This window comes from Motacilla alba, chromosome 1A, assembly GCF_015832195.1.
Source record: "Motacilla alba alba isolate MOTALB_02 chromosome 1A, Motacilla_alba_V1.0_pri, whole genome shotgun sequence".
In the NCBI taxonomy this organism is placed as follows: domain Eukaryota; kingdom Metazoa; phylum Chordata; class Aves; order Passeriformes; family Motacillidae; genus Motacilla; species Motacilla alba.
Window position 1 is genome coordinate 51,982,444 of NC_052031.1, and position 20,828 is coordinate 52,003,271.

Consider the following 20,828-nt stretch of genomic DNA (forward strand, 5'->3'; position numbering starts at 1 on the left):
AACAAGCCCAGCTTTTGAACCATTTGTTCAAATGGTTCAAATGGCCAAATGGCTTCATCCATTTGCAAAAACACCTCATTGCAGAGACTCTGCCCTCTTCATGGTATGAATAATGCAGAAGAATTGCTGTGTTGAGGCTGGCTTCATTGTTAGTTTAAGCTGAACATGAATAATTGAACACATTTTCTTTTTAGGGACATGAACAGCTGCCATCTAAGCTGTTTAACCCAGTTTGCCTTCTCACATTTCTCCTTAAAGTTGTTAAAGTCCCTCTGCTTAGCCATGACATATAGGAATGCATCAAATTCATTTGGGGTTTTTTTTACTTGCTTGAGGTTGTGTCACAAATGATCTGCTATGCTCGTTAAGCAGGCCTAAATGAGGGCTAGTTACAATTATTGTGTGTACACTCCTCGTCCCCAGCTTTAACTCCTTGGTTGCTGGCTTCCCACAGGATTCCACTTGGACTTCTGCAGCAGGGTGTTGGGCAGCAGTAAGTGCTTCAGAAAGCTAAACCTTCAGCAGTCAGCAATATCATTAAGAAGTGTTAACAGATTAAATATTTAAGCAGCTGATATGGAAAATATGGAATTAGTAGCCTGTTAGTTAAGCCTTCAAAGCTATTACAGACTTCCTCATGGAGTGTAGGCACCATGGTCCCATTAGGTGAAGGAAGGAAGCCTCTGATGTCTCTTCCTGTGTTATTTTTTTTAAATGGTGCTTGTCCATTTGAACTCATGAGAGGTGGCCTGTCAAACTGAACTTGTCTGTTCCTTGAGAAATTCAGTGTTTGTAACTATCTGTTCTTAACCAATATTGGCTATGCAGGGAGAGCATGGTATTCTAATTATGTGGGGAAACCTGAAGGGAGGAGGAATTTTTTCTGAAGCCTCATAAAGGAGCATAAGAAAGTCAAAAAAGACCTGTAAAATGTTCATTCTGAGAACAGCACAAGAGCATTCAAAGTAACTGTGTCATAAAAGTTCAGTCTTTCAAAATGCTTTGTAATTGCCCAATTATATTCCTTTTGATATAGTAATTTCTTCTAGATACTTGCAAATGCTATATATTACAAATGTCTATAACCCTGCATTATAATAAGCATATATTAAGACATGTTCCTATTTCTTAACTTTCTCCTCAGAAATATATTTCTTTTTGTCCCTCTTAACGCATGTTTAAGAAGCATTTATTTCAGTGCAAATTTCTTCTTTATCTTTTTAAAAGACAGCGCAGAATTTTGTTCTACTTCCGAAATATTTCACTCCATCATAGAGGCTTTGTCTAGCAAGAAATGTACTATGGTATGAATGGGTAATTAAACTTATAAAAGTATGATTTGCATAATAAGTTTTACCTAGTGTTAGTGAGGGAGTTGTTCTGCATGTTACATGTGCTGACTAAATTATACCCTATTTTTCACATGCTTACAGCAATGGAGTTTGATAAAAAAGGTGTTAATTACAGGTATTTTAGGTGTCCCTGAAATACATTTCCTGAAGGAAACCAGGGAAGGTGGGTGTGGAAGGGTCTTCATCTTTGGAGAAATATACTTCTAGCAATGAAATGTTTTATATTTTAGGTACCATAGGTTGTATGGCTTCTGTGGAACTGCTGGCATATATCATGGCAGAAGGCAGAGTGTTATGTGGTGTTACAGGAAGGAGAAAGACTGCTGTGCCACTGGCTGTGCAGTGGCTGTTGGAGGAAAGCTGTAATGTCTCTCAACCTGCTTGCTCCTTGTGTCCTATAGTCCTCTTCAAAGCTGCAGTGCAGAGTCTCTTGGCAAATGTTCCTTTCTCTGCAGCTGTGAAGTTGGCTCTCACCTTCCACCTTCCAGATTGGATGTGTTTTAGTGGTGTTGTGGTATTGACCCTGTGAAATTATTAGTACAGCATGAGATTTCTGCTTAAAAAAAAAAAAAAAAAAAAAAAAAACAAACCAAAAAAAACCCCAAACAAACCAAAAATACCACAACCGACTCAGTACCCATCACTGCACCTGTTACTGCTGGGGATTCAGCCTTCTGCATTTGACCAGTGCCTTGCTGGGGGCCTGGCCGGGGGCCTGGCCATGGTGCATGGGGGTACTGCTGACATACCCTGAGTTACCAAGGCTGACTACAACAATGCAGGAAAGATCCTGTGTGTAATGTTCACTCCATACTGAACAGGGCTCTGTGAGAAGAGCAAAGCTCATAACTTGCTTTCCAGCAGACCTCAAAGAGCTGCGGCTTCTATCAGCAACAATTTTGAAAGGAGTCTAGAAAAGGCTCACTTTCCCACTGAAAGATTTTTCTTTTCCACCAGTGAGGAAGTATCACAAAAACCTTGAAAACTGATTGAACCATTAATTGAACACACTGGTTTAAAGCTTTTAAAAAAAGATGTCTGCCCAAAGCCTTTCCTGTGAAGATGCCTTAGCCTTATCCTGACTTAAGATTCAGCTAATTTCAAGTAGCCCATTTACTGAAAGCAGTGGGCTAGCTGAGCAAAGGCACTTAGGAATTTAGTGAGAAAGATAAAACTTAAATATGAGCCCTTTAGTCCTAACTTCTGAATAGTAAACAGCCCCAGTGAGACCAGGGCAATTTCCCTCTTCAGCATTGTGCCAGTGAGCCAGAGAGATGAGTGTAATTCAGCTGGGTTTGTTGCAGGTCCAAAAGTGATTTGCAGCCCACACTGGCTGAGCTGTCTCTCTGACTTTTGCCAAAAGGTCTCCTCATTTCTTTTCTTTTTATTTTTTAAGCAGTAATAGGCAATGTAAAAATGTATTTTTGCTGATCTTCAGAAAGTGCTTAAGTTGCTACTTGCTAGTCAATAAATTGGTGAGAAGTTAATAAAACAGCAGAAGTCATCTCAAGTAATATAAAAATATGGGTTCCCAAAGCCCTAGAGAGGCAGTAATTGCCACAAGTCAGGATATGAGTTAAGGTCTTCCCATGGCTGTTTTTTTGCTCTCTCTTTAAATGTGAGGCTATGCTTTTTTGATGGATAATGTCTGTTTCTACTCCTCAGCTTCTATCTGTGTTTAATAGGCTCAGTTCAGTTCAGCTGGGGGAAAGACACCTGAAGGCTGCAGGTTGGATAAGGCAGGTGAAGGTGCCCTTCATAATCCATCTCCTTTCCAATAGGTGGGAAAAATGTCAGAATGCCTGGTCTGATAAAAGGATCAGAGGGAACAGCTGGGCTTTTCAGCCAGAGAAGGATTTGAGTTGTGGATGTGGTCTTTCAGGCAAAGTAGAAGTAAAAATGGCACGTGCATTTTTCACAGCCTGCATGTGGCTCAGTGTTTGGTTGGCTGCACAGCAAGATCTGGTGTGACCAGCACTAATACATGGTAGCTTAATTGCAAGAAGATGTCACAGCTTGAAAGGATGAATCTCTGGATATTCTGAAGGTGTTCAAGACCTCTCTAATCTTTCTGATTGGATGAAGACAATGTTTAGCAGCAAGAAAACTTCATCATTTCTTGTGACAAACTTTCTAGGTTGAGTTGTGCTCTAACAGGGAGGCAGCAATATGCAGTGAGACATGCTAGTGCTATGTCTGTAGGCCAAGTGAAATCATCTGTTTGCAGCTGAGTTGATTCTTTCTGAAGAAAGTCCTACTGAGCCTCAGGAATGCAGTGCCAGAGTATCTCACTTCACAGGCCTCTCAGATATGTAGAGGGCTCCAAGTGTCAAAGCAGAAAGCAAACTGGACACTAATGTGGGATATGACATGAACAGACTTTCTGTTTCCAGAACTGCCTTTTAAACCCCACAGTGGTGTACTCTGCTTGGAAGGGGACACAAAATGAGCAGCATGGCCTCCAGATCAGCTGCACTGAGAGCTGCACCGAACTGCTTGGTACCAGCTGCAGAGTTCTGACAGACTAATCTGACTCTCCCATGGCAGGCTCGAACTCAGGACTGAATGATAATGATAATCAGCATCTCACCCTCATAACTGCTTGCACCACCATTTGAAGTGTAGGCATTTGTCCAGGAAGAGTGTGACAAGAGCTCAGCTTAAACTCCCAAGACCAGCAATAATCTTTGCATCACTTACTCTGAAATCCTTTTTCTTACAGGCTGTCCAGCTTTCCTTCTCTAAGCTCAGACAACACATGGAATAGCAGTTGGTAAAAACAGTTTTTATCTGCTACTTTCAGCTACTTAACCTCATAAACAACAGGTTTTACACTTGAATTTGGAAACAGGATTACCAGGGAACTGCTTTGCTTTATCCTTGCTCTCAGTAGCTGTTCATGATTTCCTTTTATTTGTAAAGGAAAAGCATCCAAAGACGAGCATCTTTTTAAAGGCTATGCCTTCAATTTAATTTATTTCCTTCCACCATTCTCTGCAAAATCAGTGGAGTGAAATCTGCAGATGTATTTAAATATGGGCCTTACTGCAAAGTGCATGAACACTCTGGCAAGAGGTGGGCTTTGCTAATGAAGCCTTTCACACTGACCCAAGTCTGAGTCAAAATATTTTGCTTGTGCCTGATTTTTCTCAAAGTTGATAGAAGTCCACTAGAACCAGCAAGAGCAAGTCCGGCTGCTGAAACCAAAATTTTAACATTACCTCTTTCTGATTCATGAGGGGAGGGAGGCACAGAAATTACTTAGCTGTGTGTCTCCTCATTACAGGTAAATGTTGATGTTTTCATGACATTCAGCAGCTCATTGCAGGCTCCTCATGACAGCAGCCTGGTCCTCTGAGCAGTCAGTCAACAGTCCTCTGACTCTCACGGTGTTAGAAAAGAAGCTGCTCTGTGGAGTCTGCTCAGTGCTAATTTAATGAGGTGCAGCTCAGTGATGCAGCACAGGCCTTCAATCATACTGAAAGGTGAGGAATCCCTTGAAGGCAATCTGGAGGAGTTCGGCTCTGGCAGTGGCATACTTCCAGCTAGGAGATTAATTTTTTCTGATGGGTTTCATGGAGACAGATGAACCAAAATTAGTAAATATATATTGCCTGTTTGGCAACACAGTTATCAATAGTTGTGATTTCCATTGCAAACCTAGTTAGAGAAAGACTAGAATCTGTCTTCCCCTTTCCCCGTGTGGTGTCAGTGTTTTGTCTGGGTGGAGGGAGAGAGGAGTTACCAGTTTCTTTCTTGTCATTAATTGGGAAAGTTAGACACAGGTAGACCTTGATAGTGATACTTAAACAGTTACTTTGAAGTATGTATGTTGTCCATTTTTAGCTGCTCTGTCTGGGTGCATGTGTTGAACACTAATCTTTCCCGCTCTCTCAGCTCTTGTAGCATCCTTGGATGCAGGCATGCTCTTTTCTTCCCCTTCCCAGCAAGACCTAGACCTCCACACACCCTGCTCCTCCTGGCTAGCTGAACTCTGGTGTACATGAGATAGGCAGCAGCTCTGTCTATTCTGCTAATCCTGGTCTGTTTGCTGGATTGTCCCATCCTGACTTGTCCCACCAGTGGTCAGCAAAATACACTCCAACTGCAAATAACGGCTAAAAGTGTGGAATTGTGAGACGTGATATTAATCCCTGTCATCGCCAATTTATATTTGTATTCCCATAATAATAAATTCCCACCCAGAATGGGAAATATGCAGTCAATGTAACAGAGCAACACAAGCTGGGAAGAAGAGCTGATGCACCTCTGGCCTCCAAGGGTGAAGCTTTAGGTGGCTGCAGAAACCAACTGACCAAAGCCAAAGTGTATCCCAATTTGGCTGTAGCAAGCTCCTCAGGCACTCAGCTCTGCGTCCTGCTGTCTTACTGTGCTGAGAGGGTCTCGCTGCCTGGACATGAGTACTCCAGGTGAGCCTGCTGGTGTTTGATTTCTCCTCCAGGGACTCCTTGTGGGAACCAATGGAGAGGGAGAGGAAGGATGTTGTACCCTGCAAACAAGGAGTCAGATTCCCAGAAGTGTAGAGAGGCTTAGAAGCATCAGCACAAAATAAGTCTAACAGAAGATGAAGTTCAGAACTTAGTTAACGTGTCTAATTTGAAAGCCATGAAAATGTAATTTAGTGTCCAATACTTGGAGAGTGAGTGAGATTGTTAAGCAACTTTCAAAAATTTGGGAAATGTACTTTCATTTTTTTTCCTTTATATTTTCCTATTTTTTAACCTGTTCTGTTTATCTGTCCCATCTCTTTCAAGGAACTTGATCTGAAGATTTATAAAAAGTATCTAAAGCTCAGAGCAGAGGAGGTACCTGGCATTGAAATGCTCAGTAGCTCCCTCTGAAAAGGGGGTTTCTAAACAACCTTCTGGGAGAGCTTCAATTTAAGGAAAAGGTACATCATATTATTTTGATTTGTAAAAGCAGCAATAGGAAAAAAAGTTAATCAGAGTCTCAAAACCTTCTACTGCCCTCAAAAATTTTCTACTTTGTTTCATTACAGCAATTTCCTCATTCACATTAAATAGGCTGCATATAGTTCACACCTAGCCATTGCATCTTAAATCAAGTCCAGCTGACCTGGATTATCTATCTGATGTGACTGATCTAGAGTTTCAGCAACTCATGTGAAGATCTTTTTAATTCAATATCTTTTAGTTCTTTTTAAGTTTTGATTAATATATAGTTTCAGGTAGAGCATACTTTAGGTAATGTTTTCTCACCTAGATATGGGAGTTGAGTATGGAGATAAGTCTGTTGCACAATTTTGCATACCCTCTCTAGCAGAGAGAGTAATTGAATTAGGCCAGGATTCAGTCTTTTAATCAAATTGGCACCATAACCATGCCCACAGAGTCCATCAGAATGCGCTAATTTAGTATTTTCTTCCATTTCTTTGTCACTAAGAATGATATCAAACATATGCTGAAGAATTTCTGTCCTCTGTCATCTTTCAGAACAATAAATGAAATTTAGAAAATATTGCATGAAAATACAGAAAATTTTCCAGCCTTCATCCTGTGAGACTAATTTTCCAGTCTATGGAATTTATTTTTCTACTTAAAATTGAAATGCAGCCAATTTTCTTCAGGTTTTTTGGAATTCAAATTTTTATGTTTGTGTGTGCAGCCCCACATAAGCTCTATTTTTCTGTCCTCTGGGCAACTTCCTAATGAAGTTTCTGCAAAGATAACATTAGTCTCTCTGCATACAGCTCTGAAATGGAACACCAACACATTCTGCTGCCACAGCAGCTTTGTTTCCCCTCTTGGGAAGATGAAAAATGCACTTGCCTGAATTCAAAATTCAATGTGTATTTTATTAGATCTCCTTCTGACACAAAATTCCCCTGGGTTTTGTATGCAACTGCTGCTAATCTTCTGTAAATGTTTTGCAAATAAACAGATATGGATTTTTTTTCAAACTCCCCCTGATTGTGGCATAACACTGTTGGGAAAGTGCTACTTTAATACAAGACCAAAAAAAAAACCAAAAAAACAAAACAAAAAAAAAAATCAGCCTGCGCTTTCTTAAAAGATATGCACATCGGCAGAATGATGTGATTTCCTGAAGGACAAAAATATGCCTTCACTGCTGGTGGTCCCTGCAGTACATCTAGCTATTTTCAAGTACCACAACATTTTTCTGGAAATGCCTTGACTGGCTGTGCTGATGAGACTCAAACCTGCACTCCAGATAGTGGCATAGTGGCTAAGCTCCCTGTATTTCTTGCCAAGTAAGTTATAGTAAACTGTTAAACTGCCACAGGATTGAGAGTTTTGTCAGATGTCTCATCCCACTTGCTCCGTTACTATTTGACCTTATTGCTTTGCAGGTTAATAGAAAGATACATAGTCTGAAAGCAGGTCTTCAGAAAAGCTATATCTTTTTCAAGTATTTTGGGCTGAAGTTCTCTACTCAGTGGATGCCAGCTTATTGTGCCATGTTGTGGTACATAATGAGGAGGCTAGACTAGTGCCTTCAATTCAGCAGGCTCCTTCAGAGAATGCCTTTCTGTCCTAATAATTACCTTCATTTGTCTGCTCAAGAGCTTAAAACATTTGTGTGGTCTAATTTCTGACTGCACGTCACTCATTTGATGCAATTTCTTAAGTATATGAATTGGTACTTGTGCTGGAAGGTTAATTGTTCCTCTCTAGTGAATAAGCTGAGATTTAAAAATAAGGGCAAGACTGTCAAAATAAGTGAGACTTTTTTTCTTTTTTACTTGAAGAATGCTAGCAAAAAAAAAAAAAAAAAGAAAAAATAAAATGATGACACACCTAGGAAATTCTAGAGCACGTCAGTGTACTTTTTAACTGTTTTCCCAGAAATTCATTGGTTCTGAAGGCTTTTTATGACTTTGATATCACCCATATCACCCATCCACTGAGAGCATCAATTAGCTGCTTTCCTTTTTTTTTAAAGCTCACTTTATCACCATGTGCTATCATGTAGCAGAAGTAGTAACTCTATGACTACACACACCTTAATTATTTTTCCTTTTTACATTGCTTATCTTTGAGTGGTCTTAAAACTCTTGCAACTTTTTACAGCTGTGGTGGTTAAGAAGTATTTTTCACCTCACTGCCCCAACATTGTAGCTATTGAAGTGTTTTGCTGGGTGACTGGGTTCATATTTCCTCCACTGTTTCTGTCCATACTTTTTCCCCTAATATCCTCATTGCTCGTGTCAAAACTGTGGGACTTCTTGGAGTCTTCCTATGCAAAAACCCCTCACAGGTTGCTGTCTTTTAGCGAGACCCACCACTGGGTTCATGTGTATGCTCACCTGTGGGAGGGAAACTGCTTGCGGAGCACCTTTGATTGATTCACCTTTGTTCCCTCACCCAAAGTGGAGAAGCTTTTTTATGGGGTGCTACCTGCAGTGAAGCCAAATCCTCACTTCTTCCCATCAAATTCGGGAGTCTTCTGCCCTGCTCTGTTTTAACATGATCCATGAGTGTTTAAGATGTAGAAAGAAGGGTTTCAAAGGTCTTCATCCAAATCCAAAAATTGCAGCGTTTTTTTTAGCATGAGCTTATTTCAGGGCTAAAACAGGTGGATTTGAGGTTCACTGTCATAGATAACTTCAGATAATACTTTTCTGGAGTTTACTTATTGCTAGGGTAAGAAAGATAAGGTAGAGAGTCCCTTTAAGATAACTGCAATTTTATGATCTTCAACATGAATGAAGCCCTACCATGTGAAATAATCAGCATTAAGTAGGTTTCAAAGCTGGAGTTAAACATGGAGTAGAGGATTTCAAAGGCAACTTCACTAGAAATTATATAAAGCTCTTTTAATGCTTTCTGCTTTACATTTCATCATATCCAATCCTCTTGTCCATTGAAAACTTTAACAGGAAATATACTTACTCAACATCAAATTGATCCAAAAGAGAATTTGGGCTATTTAAAAGGAAATCTTTTTCTTTGGGGCTTCTGAACTTTTCTGGAATCCACACATGCCTTATGAGAGCAGCAAAAGAGGTGTTTCGTGGCAACGTGCCTTTTGAGTGGATTGAGTATCTTGGCCAAATTTATGCAGTGAGGCACACTAAAGAGGTCCTTCCCCTTAGAAAGTGTTGAAATTGCTCCTTTTGTCTGGAAACATATAGCCTAGATCCTGAATTAATGATCTTGGATTTTTTATTGGCCTTTCAGTCGATACAGTTGGCAGAACTCTTTGTAGTGGTTGAGGAAAACTCTTTAAAGTGATGCTGTGAGTTGCTTCTGGTCCAGGAAAGGAGAGTATAATATAGGTCCTGTAAAAACTGACTTAATGAAAATTTTGTAGGTTTGTTGCTTCGTATCTCAGCCTACAGAATTAGTCAGGCATTCAGCATCAATCAAAAGGAATTTGCTGTAGGACATATCTATATATTTTAATGACAATTTAAGAAACATAGCCAAGCTATGCTTTTCCTCTTCCCTGAATATTGTGGATAGAGGGGGAGGAGGAAATATCCTTTATTCTTCTAGCCAAGCAGTTTTGATTTTACAGTTGAGACTGCATCACGTATCTTGTGCCAGCTTCATGCTGTGCTAATATAATTTACCAAACACACAACGCTAAGGAAGAACAATACAATCCAGAAGAAAATCAGCTCTTTTCTTGTTTCTGCAAAAGAAGTTGCACAGCAGTTTATTTCAAAATAAAATTAAAAGTCATTTAGCTTTGTTCCTTCAAGCAACAAATTAATTATGGGAGAAGGAGGTAATTGCACAACAGGATTACCCTTTGCTTCTGTAGACAGAAGAGCAGCAAATCAGGGTGACAGAAATGCTGTGAGGAAAATGGTAGGCAAGTCAGCAGATGACCCTTTTTCCTACTGATGCATTTGCATTAGCATAATCTCATAATTCTCTTTTGTTGGATGGAATTCTATCACAAAGAGTGTTGGCCTGGGGTATGTTCATGCTTCTCTCTGTAAGAGAGGTGAGGAATTGTCTCAGATATGCAACAGAGTAAGAGCTAACTACCTGCTGCAACTGCTTCCCCCTGCTTTCTTGGTGAGGAGATGTGAATTCCTCAAAGACAGGTGTGAAATTTACGTAAGTTATTTAATGCAAGGGAAGCTATCTTAGCCTAGTTTTAGGTGGTGGGTCATTTTCTTAAGTGAAGAATGAAAAATAATAGCTGCTGCAATTTTATCCTTCCTGGTCTTATAAAGACTGCCTTGCCAGTGGCAGGGCTTGAACCAAGGCTGTGGGAGCCCTGCAGTCTAGTTTTGCTTGAAGAACTCTTAAGTGTAGCAACTGACCTATTCAACCTAATATTTTTCTACATGGTGACTACATGGGTTTATATGGATTTGGGATATTACTTAACTGTAAAACACCGGTCAATGAGGTCTTGTTTCAAGTGAGAACCATGTCTGTTAAATATCCACACATTCTATAGGCACAGTATAAATGGCACAGGACAGCTGTTGAGGAATACTTAATCCACCCGATCTCTGGTGCTCAGCTAACAGTGAATATTTTCTTCTAGTACATTACGAACTGCTTTTTTGTTGCAGTACTTTGGAGCTGATATATCCAGATGGCTGAGAACAGTAGGGATCAGCCTCATGGAGACTTTCTGAGGGTAGGAGCAGGAGAGTTATCTGTACACATGCCCAAACAGCAAACAGCCAAGACATTACTTCCTGAGGGATGTTTTTTCTCCCTGGGAGAGGAATCCAGTGACCTATTAAGGGAAGGGCTGCCTTCATGAGGGAACAAGATAGTCAGGAAAGGGGCGATTGCCATTTAGGCATTCTGCCTTCTTCTTTAGCTGCAACCTGCTCACCAAGTGTTGGAGTGTACCAGGGCACTTCATCAACAGGGCTGAAATAAGCCTTCACTTCAGACATGGTGCTGTGGCTTTGATTTAACATTTAGTAGTCCCTATCCAAACCTATAGATTTCTCTAAGTCTCCCTACCCGCTTTTGCCCTTTTGTGAGAAACCTCCTTCACTGTTTCCCCACCTGCAAAGGGGAAAAACAGCAGAATATTACTGTGCTCCTTGTTCATGAGATTACCCTTCAATCTCCAAACCTAAATGTATTAAATTTTTCAGACTAATTGAAGTATCCATAGCATTTGTTGTTCAATGTGTGTACATGAATGCTTACCTCACATCTGTATATACGTGAGACTAAATCCTGGCGGAACGTCAGCATTTTCAGCTAATAGCTAGGCATATTTTATGATCTTTAAAGGACTCTTAAAAAATGGCCATGCTGTGGGAATGCCAACTTCTTCTACACATGTCAGCTGCTCATTCACCTTCCAGCTCTTTTCTGAGCTGTGGCTCAGACATTTGGTGTGCAGCAACGGGGACTCTCCGAATAGCATGTCAGAATTGATGGCTGCCTGGCAGCCTGCTGCAATCACTGCTCTGGAAAAATTACCAACTGCTCCACTCTGTTGACATGAAAAATACATCCTTTCAGCTTCAGCAGCTGTAAACCGAGGCTGTCCTTGTGTCAGGCAGGTTCAGACTCAAGAACCAGTGACAGGACAGGGTTGATAGAGGTGGCAACCATCTTGCCATCTGTCATTTCTGATGTAAACCCTCTCAATTTGGTGACAGTTCTGTGTGATGTTAAACTCCATGACCAAAGAGCATAATTAGGCAGACTTTTTTCTGTGTATCTGAAAGGTGATTTGAAAGCACTTTTTTTGGCACAAAGATCAAGTGGCACATAACACATTCAGTAGAGCTAGTCCAGAAATATCTTCCTTCCCTGGAAAGCTTAAGCTTTTAAAAATTAGCCTCTTCCTTGGCCCACAGAGGCAGAAATTAACTGAGACAAAACACTTTCTGAATGTCTTCAAATTAGAGATACTGAATTCTTTTGATCAGAAATTGCATCTTTCATTCTGACAAAGGAAAATTAAAGGGTTGTCACTTCAAGTCTTCCAATATACAAGTTTGAAAAATTGTACTTTCAAACTTTTCTGAGAATTTTCTGTACTTTTAATGTCAAACTGTTTTTTCTATTGAGGCTTCAACCTAAATTTCAGTTGTTAAAAATCCCCAAGTTCCTAATGTTTTGACATATTGTATGTGAAAATTCAGAAACCACTTAGGATCAAGATTAAGACTGTTGCCAGGAAGAAGTAGAAAGCCTTTAAAGCTCCCTTCCAGCCCAAACTATTCTATGATTCCATGATTTTTCTGTTATAGGTGGGGTTTTCCGGTTTGTGCTCTATGAAGTGGATTGGGGGAAGAAGAAGATTTTTTTTAATTGTTCTGTAATGATAATTATAGTGAGACAATTAGAGATTCACTGTGGATTAAATTGCAGGTTAACTGTTTTCACAATTTCATTTCTAACCACATTGCTCCAGAATTGCCCCTCCTTTGGAGCTAATAATATCAGATTGGGAGAAGCTGTTGGATAATTTCAGGGGTTATCGTTCATCTTTTTTCTCAGGACTGAAATGTGATTTTAAAAGCTCATAGAAGGGCCAGAGCTAGGATACCAATAACACACTGAAGATTATCTGACGTTCATGAAAATGCCTGCATTGTTTACAGATAAGGACAGAGATCTCTTCTTGGATTGAGATTTAAAACTGCCAAATCCTGTGGTGTATGTCCAAGTGAGTTGTAGAAGATATCAGGAAAGAAAAAGGATAAAAAGGTGAAAATCTGACCCTTGTATCCTGGAGAGCCTGAGCTGGTCACTGTGCTGCAAGCCCTCTGTCATGGGAACAAACCATGCCCCTGTCTCTAGTCTCCACACCAGAAAAATTGCAGACGAGAATGGCAATAGCAATTGTTCTGTTGTCTGAGCTTACCTGTTGGCTTTGCTACAATACTATACATTCATAATCCAGAATAGTACAAAAAAACTTCATTATTACAGTTTTAAATTGTTATACAGAAAATTGTGTGTTAGGGGAGAAGGGTGTGATGAGCTTCCAGAGTGATCTGGCTTTCTCCAGGAGGACTGTGCTGTTTTAGTGGGTATTTACTCCTCTCTTTCAGCTAGAGGTGCATGGTGTTAGCGGCTATTTCTTCCTTAATCTTGAGCTTCTGTTTGGTTTATTTTTTAATCATTCTATTTTCATGCTCTCTTTTAATTGTTGTTTCTAAAACTTCTCTCACCCGAACAACAGGAACCCACATTTCCATAGTAGCCATGCAATGTTCTTTTGCTGTTGTTTTCTGGGGACTGGGTACAGGAGAAGCTGAGGAACATCCTGCACTGCCAGTGGCTCTTCACAGGGGAGTCATGCTCTGGGTTTAGCAGAAACCCAGAGGTGGTTGGTCACAGGCAACCATGTGCATAGTTATTTGGCTTGTTCTTGCTTGTTCAAGTAGAGTCATATGTCTTGCCTTGTAATCTTGGTGCTGGAACAATCAGATTTGAGTTGCAAAGCCCTTTTGATGTCAAAGCAAGATGACACCCCAAGTTCTACCAGCACTGTATTTCAGCTGTGTTGCTACCTGAAAATGGCGTGCAGGCCAGGAGATATTTAAAGGGGTCTGTATTAAATAAAGTAAGCCTTGAACTGTTTGGATTAAAGGAGGTGAATTGGGCAGCCAGAGGATTGAGCTGCTCATCCAATATGTTGGGAGTAATAAATGGACTGAGCGTTGAGTGCTGCAGGCAGCAAAGTGCAGCTGCCCTGCCTGCTTGCAGGAGGGGCATGGGCAGCAGAGCTATGTTCTTGTTTAGAGCAAAGAGGAACCCTCAGGAGCTCTGCAATCATGTGTGAGAGTGTCTATGCACCAACAAGGCTCTCTGCTTTCCCTGCTTTTTGTCTAGTTACTTGCACACTGCGGGACAGAGGGGTGAGTGACAGTGCAGTGCTTCTGCCCTGAGTGACAAGTCCTGCAGAGGAAACCTTGTATGTGCAGGATTAGGGGAGCAGGTTACTGACAGCACAGAGGTGGGGAAGGGTGCAAGCAACACAACACATAAAAAACCCTCTTTTTTACTACTCTAAAGTGAAAAAAGCTGAAGTTAAGTGACTGTTGGTTTCCTTGTTGTCAGAACATCCTAAAATAAGCTTACTCTGGGACAAGTCCAAACAATTCCTGTGATGCTGTGCTGTCAGAACAATACAAAGTCTCCAGTCTTTAAAGTCACAGTAGGAAAAATCAAATATATTTTGTGTTGCAAGAAATCTTGGTGTCATGAGGAGAGGGAAAAATATCCCATGTAATAATGTAAGTACACTGCTCAGCATCAACATTGCTCTCTAACAGGACCGTCTGTAATCTAGTCAAACTGGCTTAGTGTTTCCTTTATATTAACTCAGCCAGGCCTCACTATTTCTGCTTATAAAAATCTTTCAAGCTGGAATATGAAAGTATTTTCTGTGTTTGCACACCCCTTTTGCAATTGCCTTATTGCATCCACTAATCTTTTCCTTTTTCTCTCACACTGGCTGCAATGCGGCTTATGTGGCTAGAGAGTAAATGTCTAGCAAAGGCCTCGGTGCACGTCAAATTACTTTTTGAACCCCCCCAGACCTTCAATTTTATCAAATCCCTCTTCTTGTGTGGTGGGAGCACTGCAAATCAAAGGACTAATCTGTTTTCACAAACAATTCTAACCCTGAATGGCGAAATGACATTACATGGCAGGAACTGTTAAGATTTGAAGTGCTGTCACCTTCGTGCCTTGAAGCTTGGCTTGCGGAAACCTTGGTATTTGGCATCAGGCAGGAGGCTGGTTGGATGAACAATGTCAGATGATTAACGACAAACAGAATATCTATTTCATCAACCACTAATGAGACTTCTAAAGATCCCTGGCCATTTCCATGAGTCTGGATAAACATTTGGCAGCCTTCAAGCTAGCAATATTAAGGACACAGTGAGTGAGAGCCACTGCAGCTGTGCCCAGGGCTGTGCTACCCAAGGAGAGTGCACAACACCTAAGGAAGAGAAAATGTTCATTGTGAGAGGTGGGTAGGATTGCAGCACAGTTCCTCAGGAGGACAACTACAGTACTTCAAAAACTGCTTGGAAAAGGAGACTAACCAGTAGGTTGGGCTGCAAGATCTGGGTTCAGTCATTCACAGGATCAAACATCTATGTTGCTGTGGGTAATAGACTCTGCTTTGCTTTTTTTGTTTTTATTTTCATCTTAGTGTCTGGGGGAGGCCAGAACTGGGACGATTTCATGTGGTCATTTCAAATGCTTTTTTCATCCTGGGTAAAGGGTGGTGGTGGTATTGCTGGCACAGGAAAGATGGTGCTCAGTAAAAATAAATTGAGATTTGGCCCCTCACCTCTGCCCATCTGACTTGTCCATGCCTGCTTGCCAGCAGGCAGAAACCTGGAGCCTCAGAGTTGTCAAGAAATTCCCCCACTTGCACATCCTCGACAGATCAATAGAGCCTCAACATAAAGCAATTAAAGCAAATTGGAAGAAAAACTGACAGTGAGTCAAGAACAGTTGGGAGTGGAGGAGGAGGAAATCCAAGTTATAAAAGTATAAGGAGGGGGTGGCATGGGGTTGCCTTCTGGTTTTACAAATAGCAAATGCTGATACGACTTGAAAGCTTTGTTTTGGGTACAAATGTGACTGGGCTTGAATGCTTGAATAACGCTTTGACAAGTGTTTCCTAATGGCTTTCAAAGACCCTGCTCTGTAAACATAACTTGAAACTGTTCAGAGGAGCCTCCTGGTTGACTCTGAAAGCTGTTGATATTCTTCTGTGTCTTTATTGAAGTAAATAGCCTTACATGAGGCCAGGCTTTACGTTTACAACAGTCCTACACAAAAAACTTCTTCTCATTATCCCATGGCTAAATTCCCAATTCAACAAAACAGTTACACTCTGAGGTGTTTGGCCAAATCTCAACTTAATCAGGGCTGGAAGGGCATGAGTTTAAAGCAGTTAAGAAAGAAATCATGCCTTGATTGATTGTTTGACCATTATATGATAATCAAAAACATGGCTGAGATGAGTCCATGCTTCCCTGTAGAATTGTGAAGGATTATTCAGTTTGCCTTGCTTATGGTTCCTCTCTTTGAGTGTCCTTGATATGCTTTCTTGTGTGACAAGGAAATTTATTGAGTGGCTTCATGACAAAAGCCACATGGCCGGGACCAGTTAAAGAGAAGCTGATTACTAGGTGCATTTATGGAGACTGTCCAATTTGATTCTGCTACAATTATTGCCACAATAGTCTAAGTTTTGTACTGACGAAGAAGCCATCCAAGAAGGGAGGTACATGCACTGTGTATTAGATATGATGAAACCAGAGAATTTTCTGATTCTTCCTATTTGTCATCGAACTGCCAAAGCTTTTGTCTGTGAGACATATAATGAAAGCACATGCCTTAAGTTTCCTTTGTCTGTGTTACCTTGGCAGTCTAGCATCATTGATGACAAATGGAAGCAAGATAGTGTTTACACTAGTGAGAGATTTAATTACATTTTTTCTGATGTCTGAAGATAATACCTTATAGTGCTTTGTCACATTAAGGTTTTTTCTCTCCTCCTTCCTCTTTGGTGGCTTTTCTTCTGCGATACTTCTCTTGATAAACTCATAAATTTGCTGAATGGAAGCTCACTGGCTCCTGCTGCTCATTCTCCTGATATAAAATTGAGTTTTTGCTTTAGTGTGATAAACATCAGGCAGGTCCCCTCTCACCAGCTTTCTCCCACTGCAGCTCCATTGATTTAAAACTCAGTGGTTACCTTAATTTAGAGCATGAGAGAAGCTTTTGAAACTACAGATTGAAATCTGGACTTAGTTGACTTCTCCATTCTTTCTGAATAGCTGTTTTCAGTTGCATATAGTTTTCTGCAAGGTCATTTCAGTTCAGGCTTTCTGAAAAACACCAAAAACTCTGCAAGTCTGGCAGTACTTGTATAGCAGTCAAAGACAGTATTGTTGTTTCAGTTAAAAAAGCCCAGACCCCACTGACCTTTACCAATGACTTCTCTGTCCTGTTCTTGGGGTACCCATGGAATGTCACTCTAAATCAAAAGGTGACTGCACTTTGTTATTGCTACAGACCCTTCCAGGTAAAATTTTGGTTGAAAGACTTCATGTAAAGCATTGCTTTTCTTTATCCATGAGGCAACAGCAATTGCTTTGCTCTTGGGTCCTAGTGGTGTTTTGTCAGCTAGAGCTGGTCAGACTGCAAGAGCTGGGAAAGTATATGTGTATTCTCATCAGCATTTTATTTTGGTCACAATGGTAACTGCAACAGAAGCTTTGTCAATGATAGTTGATCAACTATTGAGTTGATTCCAGTGGCCACAATTTGGCACGCTGATAAAAAGGTCACTTGGGCCAGCACACCTGAGACAGCTGTGGAGGTATTTGAGGCACACTTACGTCCAGTTTAATAAATTGTGCATGCCCAGGAATTTCCCTGGGTACTGAGGCCAACGGGCATGGAGTGGCCTAGTTCTGTGACAATAAATACTGCTGGACTGCAAACCAGCATGGCTTGTACAATCTGCCTGTTGAGAACACTCCCAGCAATGCCCTCATCGCAGAACCAGGTGCAGGGATGGCTGGTGTGTATCCCAGCACAGTTTGCAGGCAAGTTGGATGTACAAATGTCCTCCCCTCAGGTCAGAAAGGTCCTGCCCATGCCCCACTTACCCAATCACAACTGACCTGCTCTGATTATGGAACATCTGTGCAGGGTGACCGATGCTTCCACTGCAGACTTGAAAATGGGGATCCCAAATGTTTGTGACTACTGAAGTGCAGCTACTTCTTGAGATGAAAAAAATCTGTGAGAAATGAGAAATTGAGAAATGTTGTGAATTGTTTTCTAAGCTAAATTAAAAATTTTTAATGAGAAAAGCAAAAGGCATGATGTGATGTAACTGACATAAATACACACTGAGAACTGAATGGTGTTTCCCAAAATATATCATGCTTGAAAGAAAAACAGAGAATAGGGGGCTGCTAGGAACCAGGCTCTGGAATATCTTGCTTTCTTCTGTAGTTGGTGTTGTTCCCTCTTTGTGTGACAAAGCCTCATGTCTGTATGAGCGAGTGAGAGATCCACTCCCCCTGCCATCTGCTCTTCTGCCTGAATAATTAGAAGGAGGAAACAGGTCCAGCTCAGGAAGAGAGGGAAGCAGAGAGCAGGCTAATATGGGGAGAAAAATATCCCATCAAAACTAGCGGCAGGCTGGGAGGAGGGAGAAGGGGGGAGATGAGTTTCCAGCCTTAGGCAACTGCAGCCTGCAGTGGATGAGGCTGGTTACAAAACAACCTGCAGCGTTCGGAGAAGGAGAGCTGTGAGGGAAGGGAGCAGCACTCCAATTCCAGGAAATGCTGTCCTCGCACACACACTTGGGCAAGCACTGCCAAGGATGCTGGGGTTCTTTAGGCTGTCACTGTAGCTCAGGATTGCTCTGCGTGGTCTCTGAGGTATCCTGCACTGGCCAAGCAGGAGGACTGAAGATGTAGTCCCCTTCAGAACAAACCTGCTTTCAGTATGCCCTGTTTTTACCTTGTGAGTATCTCAGTCTTGCATTTAGTTGATTCACGTCCCTTTTCAATTAACAGTCTCATGACATCCTTTATTTCTCAGAGCAAGAGATTTGTATTCCACGTGGTCTTGTGGGATATCCAGAAACAAGTACCAAAGACATTCTGCACAATGTGACTATCTAATGTTGACTGTTCACACAGAGGGCAATGTTAGGAGCATTGCAGACATCTGAGCTTCCTCCTGTAGCGCTCCTTTAGGTTCTGTGGGTTCACATCTAAATGATGAATCTTCATCACCTACACCTCTTAATGTAAAACCATATTTCTTTTGAAGAAACCTAAAACCACAGAAATGCAAGAAAGAACACAGATATTCTTCTGGTGCTTCCAGTGAAAAGATTTGCAGACCATCTTACAGGAAACTAAAGAAGGCAATCACTATTCCAACTGTGCATTCTGCAAAATTCTTCATTGCTAGCTAATACTGCAAGTATATATCATCAATTTCATTTCAGCCCAAATTAAGTATTATGGCTTTTTCCCAGTAAACCTTTAAATGAAAATGTGAGAAGTAGCACTGAGTGAGCTCTTCCTGGTCATCAGCCACGACAGGGCACAGCCACCAATGCTTGTCAGTGTCACTGTATATAGTACACCATATATGACATACAGACCATGCAATGTCCTCTGGTCTCAGAGCTGTGGCAACAGGCAATGAATGCAAGACTGAAGTTGTATGGCCGTGGGCAAGATTTTCATTATCTCTTGTCTGAGTGGAGATCTTTGGGTTTGCTTTGGGATGTTTGGATCAGCAGGATGTTGTTCCTTGCTGCTTGTCCCTAGGAGGTATTCCACTGCAAGAGAAGAGCCTCAACTCCACCTGTGCATGCACAGGCAAACAAATGCTCGTGTTCACTTTTCATCCTGTAAAAATGACATTTTCACCACTTCCCTCTGTCACGTACCTTCAGTATTTAAGCACACACACACCTCCTGCCCATGCATGTGCACACAGTTTTACAACATGCCCTTTGAGAGCCTTGCTTCAAGGGAAAATGTTTCATAGGTCTTATTTTGTTTTGTTTTTTGGGTGTTTTTAATTCTTTAATCCCCCCCTTGATGGCAAAATTTCCTCCAAGTCTGCAGCTGCCCTTTTCATGTGTGACATACCTTTCTGGGAACCAGTTGTGCAGTTCTGAATATCTATTCACTCTTGCTAGCCGTGGTTGATCTTGTCTTTATTTTTATTTGATTCCCTTTGTGTAAGGTTGGAGCAGTTTTTTTACCAAAAGAAAAGACTTCTAGAAGTTGTCTCAATATAATTCCTTTCTTCTGCAATAACAAACTCCAGCTGCATTTCTTATATTTTTGTTTGGTAGTAATGGGGCCCATTTCAGCCATCACCAAAGCAGAATGTACATATTTTATCTTCTCTCTCACCTTTACCTCACCCTTGTGGTTTCTGTTGATTATTTGAACTTTTATTGCATGCAGTAACTAATGTGCTGTAATAAATTAATTCTTGGCTTTCTTTCTTCCTTCATTAATGCAGGAAATGCTTTGTAGTTCAAAGAGGTTATGTGTCGGCCAGATTTCACACAACTCATTAAAAAAGAGCTTTAAATACTGCAAACAAATCAACCTTCAACTCACACAACATGGAAGGCACATGGAAAAGCATAGTGGTTCTACTTTTATATGAATCTCTCCATTTTGCAGAGGTAAGATTGTATTTTTCCTAATTGACATTCTCAAGATTTAACTTTTTCTTTATTTTTTTACTTGTGATGTACGTATTAGAATCAGAGATCTGCAGTACATTATCTCTGTTTAGTGACCACAGTGATCTTCCTTGTATTGCAATGGTTTGAAAGCCTGGAGGACTTGAAGATGTGTCAGAAGTCCTTAAAATGTAGAGGTTTCATCCACCCACAGGGGTTCCTGTTGATCTTTTTAGCTTTTGCTACAGAAAAGGATCCTTGGGTGTTTTTCTTTTCTCAATAAGAGCAGACAGAAGACTTCTGTGAGGT

The 20,828-nt window shown here is 40.9% G+C and overlaps 1 protein-coding gene across 1 annotated transcript in view; it reads left to right on the top strand.

Moving 5' to 3' along the window:
- The window catches only part of SYN3 (synapsin III), a 245,530-nt gene that overhangs the window by 23,644 nt on the left and 201,058 nt on the right, over nucleotides 1–20,828 (top strand). The window contains exon 2 of the mRNA XM_038155135.1: nucleotides 20,351–20,519. The gene's annotated coding sequence lies outside the window, so the exon portion shown is untranslated. The remainder of the gene's footprint in view (nucleotides 1–20,350; nucleotides 20,520–20,828) is intronic.